At 40.2% G+C, this 11,695-nt stretch overlaps 1 long non-coding RNA gene across 1 annotated transcript; it reads right to left on the bottom strand.

The window, feature by feature from the left end:
• Positions 1-8,861: 8,861 nt before the first annotated feature.
• LOC149408859 (uncharacterized) lies at positions 8,862-10,893 on the bottom strand. The gene is made up of 3 exons (XR_016305360.1): positions 10,761-10,893; positions 9,606-9,755; positions 8,862-9,462 (listed from the first exon to the last, which is right to left on the bottom strand). It is a non-coding gene; the product is annotated as an uncharacterized LOC149408859 (long non-coding RNA).
• Positions 10,894-11,695: the final 802 nt, after the last annotated feature.

Genomic DNA, 11,695 nt, shown 5'->3' with positions numbered 1-11,695 from the left:
CATTCCTTTGTTCCAGGGTGGAATGATCAAGTATCAACCCTGTATCGCCATTGAAGGCATGCATTCCTTTGTTCCAGGGTGGAATGATCAAGTATCAACCCTGTATCGCCATTCAAGGCATGCATTCCTTTGTTCCAGGGTGGAATGATCAAGTATCAACCCTGTATCGCCATTGAAGGCATGCATTCCTTTGTTCCAGGGTGGAATGATCAAGTATCAACTCTGTATCGCCATTCAAGGCATGCATTCCTTTGTTCCAGGGTGGAATGATCAAGTATCAACCCTGTATCGCCATTGAAGGCATGCATTCCTTTGTTCCAGGGTGGAATGATCAAGTATCAACTCTGTATCGCCATTCAAGGCATGCATTCCTTTGTTCCAGGGTGGAATGATCAAGTATCAACCCTGTATCGCCAATCAAGGCATGCATTCCTTTGTTCCAGGGTGGAATGATCAAGTATCAACCCTGTATCGCCATTCAAGGCATGCATTCCTTTGTTCCAGGGTGGAATGATCAAGTATCAACCCTGTATCGCCATTGAAGGCATGCATTCCTTTGTTCCAGGGTGGAATGATCAAGTATCAACTCTGTATCGCCATTCAAGGCATGCATTCCTTTGTTCCAGGGTGGAATGATCAAGTATCAACCCTGTATCGCCATTGAAGGCATGCATTCCTTTGTTCCAGGGTGGAATGATCAAGTATCAACTCTGTATCGCCATTCAAGGCATGCATTCCTTTGTTCCAGGGTGGAATGATCAAGTATCAACCCTGTATCGCCATTCAAGGCATGCATTCCTTTGTTCCAGGGTGGAATGATCAAGTATCAACCCTGTATCGCCATTCAAGGCATGCATTCCTTTGTTCCAGGGTGGAATGATCAAGTATCAACTCTGTATCGCCATTCAAGGCATGCATTCCTTTGTTCCAGGGTGGAATGATCAAGTATCAACCCTGTATCGCCATTGAAGGCATGCATTCCTTTGTTCCAGGGTGGAATGATCAAGTATCAACTCTGTATCGCCATTCAAGGCATGCATTCCTTTGTTCCAGGGTGGAATGATCAAGTATCAACCCTGTATCGCCAATCAAGGCATGCATTCCTTTGTTCCAGGGTGGAATGATCAAGTATCAACCCTGTATCGCCATTCAAGGCATGCATTCCTTTGTTCCAGGGTGGAATGATCAAGTATCAACCCTGTATCGCCATTGAAGGCATGCATTCCTTTGTTCCAGGGTGGAATGATCAAGTATCAACTCTGTATCGCCATTCAAGGCATGCATTCCTTTGTTCCAGGGTGGAATGATCAAGTATCAACCCTGTATCGCCATTGAAGGCATGCATTCCTTTGTTCCAGGGTGGAATGATCAAGTATCAACTCTGTATCGCCATTCAAGGCATGCATTCCTTTGTTCCAGGGTGGAATGATCAAGTATCAACCCTGTATCGCCATTCAAGGCATGCATTCCTTTGTTCCAGGGTGGAATGATCAAGTATCAACTCTGTATCGCCATTCAAGGCATGCATTCCTTTGTTCCAGGGTGGAATGATCAAGTATCAACCCTGTATCGCCATTGAAGGCATGCATTCCTTTGTTCCAGGGTGGAATGATCAAGTATCAACCCTGTATCGCCATTGAAGGCATGCATTCCTTTGTTCCAGGGTGGAATGATCAAGTATCAACTCTGTATCGCCATTCAAGGCATGCATTCCTTTGTTCCAGGGTGGAATGATCAAGTATCAACCCTGTATCGCCATTCAAGGCATGCATTCCTTTGTTCCAGGGTGGAATGATCAAGTATCAACCCTGTATCGCCATTGAAGGCATGCATTCCTTTGTTCCAGGGTGGAATGATCAAGTATCAACTCTGTATCGCCATTCAAGGCATGCATTCCTTTGTTCCAGGGTGGAATGATCAAGTATCAACCCTGTATCGCCATTCAAGGCATGCATTCCTTTGTTCCAGGGTGGAATGATCAAGTATCAACCCTGTATCGCCATTCAAGGCATGCATTCCTTTGTTCCAGGGTGGAATGATCAAGTATCAACCCTGTATCGCCATTCAAGGCATGCATTCCTTTGTTCCAGGGTGGAATGATCAAGTATCAACCCTGTATCGCCATTCAAGGCATGCATTCCTTTGTTCCAGGGTGGAATGATCAAGTATCAACTCTGTATCGCCATTCAAGGCATGCATTCCTTTGTTCCAGGGTGGAATGATCAAGTATCAACTCTGTATCGCCATTGAAGGCATGCATTCCTTTGTTCCAGGGTGGAATGATCAAGTATCAACTCTGTATCGCCATTCAAGGCATGCATTCCTTTGTTCCAGGGTGGAATGATCAAGTATCAACTCTGTATCGCCATTCAAGGCATGCATTCCTTTGTTCCAGGGTGGAATGATCAAGTATCAACCCTGTATCGCCATTGAAGGCATGCATTCCTTTGTTCCAGGGTGGAATGATCAAGTATCAACTCTGTATCGCCATTCAAGGCATGCATTCCTTTGTTCCAGGGTGGAATGATCAAGTATCAACTCTGTATCGCCATTCAAGGCATGCATTCCTTTGTTCCAGGGTGGAATGATCAAGTATCAACTCTGTATCGCCATTCAAGGCATGCATTCCTTTGTTCCAGGGTGGAATGATCAAGTATCAACTCTGTATCGCCATTCAAGGCATGCATTCCTTTGTTCCAGGGTGGAATGATCAAGTATCAACTCTGTATCGCCATTCAAGGCATGCATTCCTTTGTTCCAGGGTGGAATGATCAAGTATCAACTCTGTATCGCCATTCAAGGCATGCATTCCTTTGTTCCAGGGTGGAATGATCAAGTATCAACTCTGTATCGCCATTCAAGGCATGCATTCCTTTGTTCCAGGGTGGAATGATCAAGTATCAACCCTGTATCGCCATTGAAGGCATGCATTCCTTTGTTCCAGGGTGGAATGATCAAGTATCAACTCTGTATCGCCATTCAAGGCATGCATTCCTTTGTTCCAGGGTGGAATGATCAAGTATCAACTCTGTATCGCCATTCAAGGCATGCATTCCTTTGTTCCAGGGTGGAATGATCAAGTATCAACTCTGTATCGCCATTCAAGGCATGCATTCCTTTGTTCCAGGGTGGAATGATCAAGTATCAACTCTGTATCGCCATTGAAGGCATGCATTCCTTTGTTCCAGGGTGGAATGATCAAGTATCAACTCTGTATCGCCATTCAAGGCATGCATTCCTTTGTTCCAGGGTGGAATGATCAAGTATCAACTCTGTATCGCCATTCAAGGCATGCATTCCTTTGTTCCAGGGTGGAATGATCAAGTATCAACTCTGTATCGCCATTGAAGGCATGCATTCCTTTGTTCCAGGGTGGAATGATCAAGTATCAACTCTGTATCGCCATTGAAGGCATGCATTCCTTTGTTCCAGGGTGGAATGATCAAGTATCAACTCTGTATCGCCATTGAAGGCATGCATTCCTTTGTTCCAGGGTGGAATGATCAAGTATCAACTCTGTATCGCCATTCAAGGCATGCATTCCTTTGTTCCAGGGTGGAATGATCAAGTATCAACTCTGTATCGCCATTCAAGGCATGCATTCCTTTGTTCCAGGGTGGAATGATCAAGTATCAACCCTGTATCGCCATTGAAGGCATGCATTCCTTTGTTCCAGGGTGGAATGATCAAGTATCAACTCTGTATCGCCATTCAAGGCATGCATTCCTTTGTTCCAGGGTGGAATGATCAAGTATCAACTCTGTATCGCCATTCAAGGCATGCATTCCTTTGTTCCAGGGTGGAATGATCAAGTATCAACTCTGTATCGCCATTCAAGGCATGCATTCCTTTGTTCCAGGGTGGAATGATCAAGTATCAACTCTGTATCGCCATTCAAGGCATGCATTCCTTTGTTCCAGGGTGGAATGATCAAGTATCAACTCTGTATCGCCATTCAAGGCATGCATTCCTTTGTTCCAGGGTGGAATGATCAAGTATCAACCCTGTATCGCCATTCAAGGCATGCATTCCTTTGTTCCAGGGTGGAATGATCAAGTATCAACCCTGTATCGCCATTCAAGGCATGCATTCCTTTGTTCCAGGGTGGAATGATCAAGTATCAACCCTGTATCGCCATTCAAGGCATGCATTCCTTTGTTCCAGGGTGGAATGATCAAGTATCAACCCTGTATCGCCATTCAAGGCATGCATTCCTTTGTTCCAGGGTGGAATGATCAAGTATCAACTCTGTATCGCCATTCAAGGCATGCATTCCTTTGTTCCAGGGTGGAATGATCAAGTATCAACTCTGTATCGCCATTCAAGGCATGCATTCCTTTGTTCCAGGGTGGAATGATCAAGTATCAACTCTGTATCGCCATTCAAGGCATGCATTCCTTTGTTCCAGGGTGGAATGATCAAGTATCAACTCTGTATCGCCATTCAAGGCATGCATTCCTTTGTTCCAGGGTGGAATGATCAAGTATCAACTCTGTATCGCCATTCAAGGCATGCATTCCTTTGTTCCAGGGTGGAATGATCAAGTATCAACCCTGTATCGCCATTCAAGGCATGCATTCCTTTGTTCCAGGGTGGAATGATCAAGTATCAACCCTGTATCGCCATTCAAGGCATGCATTCCTTTGTTCCAGGGTGGAATGATCAAGTATCAACTCTGTATCGCCATTCAAGGCATGCATTCCTTTGTTCCAGGGTGGAATGATCAAGTATCAACTCTGTATCGCCATTCAAGGCATGCATTCCTTTGTTCCAGGGTGGAATGATCAAGTATCAACTCTGTATCGCCATTCAAGGTATGCATTCCTTTGCTGGGTCCAAGCCGGAAACCTTACGGAAGGTCGTATTGCAGACGAAGGAAAAACTACTAAGAAATCTTTTAAAATTGCTCTCCGAAAATGTCAGCACTCGGAAAATCAAGCAAGAATGGATAGCATAGCTACGGCTATGCACAACAAAGACTTCGAAAAGTTTTGGCAAAAAACTTCAACAGTGCTGAAAGCCAAGAGCAAAGCTCCACTAAGTGTCAACAACATCACGGGGGATGAAAACATTGCTAACGAATTTAGAGACTTTTTTTCTCTAAGCAAGGATCAAGGAGATGGCATGAAACCATATATGATGACATGTTTGCCTGCGGTAAATGATGACCTGATCATGAACATTACTCCTGAAATGATCGAATGCGCGATTAAGCAAACCGCCCTCGGTAAAAGTCCAGGATACGACGGTATTGGTATCGAGCACATAAGGAAATCATCTCCATACTATTCTAGCCGCCAGTACTCAAGCCTCTGACGACACACACATATGCCTATGGACATGAGTCGAGCTGATATCATACCAATCTTGAAATCCAACCAACTGGATGCATCGATACTAGGAAACTACCAACATATTTCCCTAGCGACAATGATCTCAAGACTATTTGAAAAAATTCTATTCACGCTAGTAAAAGACAAGCTATTTACCCTAGATAACCAATTCGGCTTCAAAAGCGCCTCATCAACCGATATGGCCATTTATGGAGTTAAACAAACAATAGAATACTACAAAAAAAGAAAAGCCACCGTTTATGGGTGCTTTCTCGACCTAAGCAAGGCCTTTGACCGTGTTTCTCATAAATTATTATGGGAAAAACTCATAAAACGAGATGTCCCAGCAGCAGTGGTTAATATGTTGGCTATTTGGTACGGACAGCAGAAAAATTACGTTCAATGGGCAGGAGCTTCTTCAAGACACTTATTCCTAAAAAGCAGAGTAAGGCAAGGGCAAGGGGGTAATATGTCTTCTATTAAATTTAATGTGTACATTAATGACCTCTTACAAGAACTGAATAATATACGAATTGGTTGTCATATCTGCGGTCAAGGCAGTAACAACATTAATTACGCGGATGACATGATGCTGTTGGCGCCTTCGATTAAAGCGATGAGACGACTTGTGCAAATATGCGAAGAGTATGCAATCTCACATAACCTGCTGTACAATGCAAAAAAGTCAGTAATCGTGGTTTTTAAATACAAGAAGGAACCAATAAATATTCCTCCAATCTGTTTAGACGGAAAAGAACTACTTGTAACCTCGCAGGTTAAATATCTGGGACATATCCTAACCAAAGATATAAAGGATATAGAAGACATGGAACGACAATGAAGAGCAATCAATATACGGGCCGGAATGCTCTCAAGGCGGTTCTACCACTGTAGCGATGATGTCAGAAAATTACTTTTCAAGGCATTCTGCACTGCACTGTGGTGACACATCTGAGCTGTGGACACAATACCCAGCAGCGCAATGGGACAAGCTGAGGGTGTGCTACAATAATGCATACAGGCAGCTCATGCAACTACCGAGGTTCTGCAGTGCCTCCACAATGTTTAGGGTGCACTCATTCCCCGCCTTACTTCGCCACCGACTAGCCAGCTTCTGGGGTAGGACTCAACCAACATCATCGTTGTGGCTGCATCCGAGTGGCTCAGTTCCCCACTCAATGAGCGATGGATGCAGATGATGCGGCGACCTCCCTGATGGACGGTTTAATTTAATTTAATCTAATTGTTTTTTATTGTATTATCTATTAATATGACTATTTTATTTTTGAATTTTTATTTTAATTTTATGTTTAGGTACCTGCCAAATATATTTTATTTTTTTTCTCTCTTTGTTTTATCTTATATCAATTTTTATAATTTTATACTTTATTTTATTGTTTCCCTGTTTTACTGCATTTCATGTTAAATGGCAGACTGGGATTGCACTATCCTCCCAGTCCTGATGGATTAAAACCTAAATAAATAAAATAATAATGATTTAAAGAAATATGATTATTATAAAAATACATGTAAATAGACAATAAAAGTTAGTAAAATGACATGGTTCACAATGCTATAACTGGGCCACTCGGCACATTTCTATTTTAAAATGTTAATTATAATGTTAATACAATCGAGTTAAAATATGTACATTTAAAAGATATAAAATTAAATTATTATTAATAGCTGGCTATCATAGGAGTTACAAATTTTAATAATCATTCGCCCATTTTGCATTACTTTCAGAAGATGTTTTTAAAAAACGATAATAATTAAAAAATGAAAGCGAGAATAATGGGTAAGTTTCGGTTTTCGGTACCATCGGTTACAGTGCATCCGCTGTCGTTAGCAAGACTTTGATGATGAATGTGTATATTTGTTTGTGAGATCATTTACATTGTTCAATATCCCCGTCCCGAGTTCACTCCGAGAGACAGCTAATTGCTTGCGAAGCAGTAAAGTTTATTTTTTTTCTAAACCAGGTTATTAAACCAGGATAGCTTGTACTAGATATAAAGTATCTTTTGTGCGAAATTTAGGTCATTCAGTCCAATTTTAATTAAGCGCGGCCAATTGGCCGGCATTATCGATCTTCAACACATCCATCTTTTCGTTCTTGTTTGCCGCATTTTCATATTTTCTTTTTGAGATACACTTTGAACGTTCGCAGAAGCACGAGCTGTGTGAGAGTCAGATCTGCTTCCAAACTATATAAAATTAAACAAAGCTTTTTAACCTTAGCTTTACTAACGATTAAAAAATTTTGGTGTGCACCATAACCTTGCATTTCATAAAGAAGTTGATGAAAACCAATGTAGTTGAATATTTAAATTAAAAATGTTTTCCCTAAACTTTTAAATGTGAGTCAGCATGTAACTCGTTAGAAAAGATAAATATTTGTTTCACTCGTAACGTGACAAAAGTTTTCTTTCACTGTGAGTCAGCATGTGTCTTATCAGATTACCCTTTTGAAAACATGAATAATTGCACTCGGAACATGAAAAAGGTTTTTTTCCACTGTGAGTCAGCATGTGTTTCGTCATATCGCCTTTTCGAGAACATGAATAATTGCACTCATAACAAGAAAAAGGTTTTTCTCCACTGTGAGTCAGCATGTGGATCTTCAGATTCCACTTTCGAGAACATGAATAATTGCACTCAGAACATGAAAAAAAATTTTCTCCACTGTGAGTCAGCATATGTTTCGTCAGATTTCCCTTTCGAGAACATGAATAATTGCACTCAGAACATGAAAAAGGTTTTTTTCCACTGTGAGTCAGCATGTGACTCGTCAGATTGCTTCTTCGAGAACATGAATAATGGCACTCAGAACATGAAAAAGGTTTTTCTCCACTGTGAGTCAGCATGTGTATCGTCATATAAACCCTTTGAGAACATGAATAATTGCACTCAGAACATGAAAAAGGTTTGTCTCCACTGTGAGTCAGCATGTGCCTCGTTAGATGGCTTTTTCTAAAACATGAATAGTTGCACTGAGCACATGAAAAAGCTTTTTCTCCACTGTGAGTCAGCATGTGTTTCGTCAGATTTCCCCTTCGAGAACATGTATAATTGCACTCAGAACATGAAAAAGGTTTTTTTCCACTGTGAGTCAGCATGTGACTCGTCAGATATCCCCTTCGAGAACATGAATAATGGCACTCAGAACATGAAAAAGGTTTTTCTCCACTGTGAGTCAGCATGTGTATCGTCATATAGCCCCTTTGAGAACATGAATAATTGCACTCAGAACATGAAAAAGGTTTTTCTCCACTGTGAGTCAGCATGTGCCTCATTAGATGGCTTTTTCTAGAATATGAATAGTTGCACTCAGCACATGAAAAAGGTTTTTCTCCACTGTGAGTCAGCATGTGGTTCTTCAGAGTGCTCCTTTGAGAAAATGCATAGTTGCACTCAGAACATGAAAAAGGTTTTTCTCCACTGTGAGTCAGCATGTGTCTCGTCATAGGGCCCCTTTGAGAACATGAATAGCTGCACTCGGAACATGAAAAAGGTTTTTCTCCACTGTGAGTCAGCATGTGTCTCGTCATAGGGCCCCTTTGAGAACATGAATAGCTGCACTCGGAACATGAAAATGGTTTTTCTCCACTGTGAGTCAGCATGTGCTTCGTTAGATGGTTTTTTTGAAAATATGAATAGTTGCACTCGGAACATGAAAAAGGTTTTTCTCCACTGTGAGTCAGCATGTGGATCTTTAGATTCCACTTTCGAGAACATGAAAAATTGCACTCAGAACATGAAAAAGGTTTTTCTCCACTGTGAGTCAGCATGTGCCTCGTTAGATGGCTTTTTTGACAATATGAATAATTGCACTCGGAACATGAAAAAGGTTTTTTTCCACTGTGAGTCAGCATGTGCCTCGTAAGATGGCTTTTTTGAGAAGATGAGTAGTTGCACTCAGAACATGAAAAAGGTTTTTCTCCACTGTGAGTCAGCGTGTGTTTTGTCAGATAGTTTTTTTGAGAACATGCATAGTTGCATTCGGAACATAAAAAATGTTTTTTTTCTGTATGGGTGCTTAAGTGCCTTTTAAAATTCGACTTATGAAAATTGGAATAGGTGCAATGAGGACAAAATAACTGTTTTTCCATAGGATGCGTCTTCAGATCTGTGGAAAAAATAAAGAAATACGATTATAAAGGCTCAGTACGACTTAATATCAATACTAAGGATAAGAAAGCACAGAAAATTGATAAAAATTTATAAAAAAATGAGAAGACAGAAATTATAAACAAAATAAATTATTTTTACCGGACTGGTCAATTCTTTCAAAGCGTTCTATGCATTCCTTTTTTACATCCTGCAGGTCTATATCAATTTCCATACAAGAGAATCCCCCATCATTATCTTCTCGGCGTCCGAGTTCCGCCTTGACCGTTATAGTCTCCTCATTAATGCAAGCTATAAAACAACATGTTCGTACATTGACAATCGATTATTATTTTTTTGGTAAACTAATGTTTTAGACAAGATTTTTTATGCATAGCACAAATGGTAACAATTATTTTTATAAGCAATAATTATTAACCTGAAACACTCATCCACATTGAAAAATCTCCTGATAAAAGATACATGAAGCCAACGGGACTTGAACCCGTGTCCTTTCGATTTCCGGTCGACAGCTCTGACCACTGAGCTATGGCGGCTTATCTCTTATCCGCCAAATAATTCAATATATACTAATGTTTCATTCAACAATTACTACTTATTACATTTTTTCACCTGAAAACAACCAACTTTATTTTATATGAGAAAGGCATTGTAAGTGCTAACTCTCTCACTAGATGGCGTCGAGACAAATTGTCTACGTTAACGTATGAGTATAAAGTGGACAACTTAATGAATCAAGCACTTATTGTGAGCATTAGCGGCTTCTGTGATTGTAGGGTATGGCTCTCGACTAGTAATCTGGAGGTCCCGGGATAAAATTCCAGCGGATGCAAGTAAATTTTATTTGATGACTTCATGATATCTCACAATTTATTTTTGTAGCGCGTTCCAGCGTGGGAGATACTTTCGGTATCGCCTTGGTGAAATATAAACAATTCACAATTTAAACATTGATTGAAATAATGCCATCTGAATAGCCAGGACTTCACACCTATCACCTACCCATCTTCATCTCCTCCTTTCTATCAGCCTTTCAACATACACATATTAAACCAAGAGGTTCAGAGCAGTTAGGACTCATTTGGGGAATTCACAAAAACTAAATAAAAATTACTAACTTTGACTAATGTTGTAGTTTGGCTGTTCTGGTAAAGATATATATCATGATAAAAATTAAAATTACTACGGCAAAAGAGGACCGCGTGAACAAGCATATTATGTTCTGTCGCCATGGCAATCCAAAATGGACTTGAATTAGTAATATATAATTTATTTTACGGATGTAATACAACTAACTGGCTGTCTGAGTACTCTCCGCATATTGCAAACATTCCTTCTTTACATCTGGGAGGTCGAAATCCATAAACGTGTTCGGCATTACACATCCGCCTCCTTCCTGGGGCCCTGGTTCCGTCTTGACGGAAACAGTTTCTTGGTTTTCTAGATCCATGGCACTGCTGTGGTAGGGTTTGGTAATTGGTACAAGCCCAAACACACATATATGTACCTGAAACAGAACATAGTTGTAACGGAACCCTCTTTTGAATGAGCTTAATATTTTTTGGTTGAAATATTCTGTCAAAACAATGATATCTTATGCGATACTCATATTTGGAAATAGGGATATACATATTGTGACTATCTTGACCTTGAAATGACATTTGAAATCCGTTGAAAGATTTGTCGTTAATCGTCTGATAAGTTAATATAACTATAACTAGAAGTAAAGTTTAGCGGGTAAACCTTTTGTTAAGTCCGCGCTAATCCGCTTTTAATAAAATATTTTTAACTAAAAATTTAAATATTTTCCAAACACTTTATTAAAATAAGCAGACGTCTAATTGACAGTTTGAACGTTACGCAAACAAAACGCCAATAGATTTCCTAACTTAGGTGTACCGACAAGGGCCACTACCGAAATGATTAGAGTAATTATTAAAAGCATTAGAACTCCATTATAAATATCACAAGTATGGGAATATAAATTAAACTTCGTGGGTTAAACAGTGTAAGGGATAAAATGTAGAATTAGAGAGTAAAAACCGGGTGATACGACTGGCGATGACAAAAGGATGAGTCAACAAATTAGGTTAGTTTTACAAAGACAATAATGAAGTCATAGACAAGTATTATGACATCAGCAGAATCACACTCATGCATATACCACTCTCTAGATTCTAGATCGATATCTTCGGGCTTTTTGTATGTAACGGAATTATACAGTACTTAAC

The sequence above is a fragment of the Hesperophylax consimilis genome, unplaced genomic scaffold (assembly GCF_061612785.1).
Source record: "Hesperophylax consimilis isolate HC1 unplaced genomic scaffold, BYU_Hcon_1.0 scaffold_48, whole genome shotgun sequence".
Lineage (NCBI taxonomy): Eukaryota > Metazoa > Arthropoda > Insecta > Trichoptera > Limnephilidae > Hesperophylax > Hesperophylax consimilis.
The sequence above is the reverse complement of the archived record's forward strand: the minus strand, read 5'-3'. Positions and strand labels throughout refer to the sequence as shown.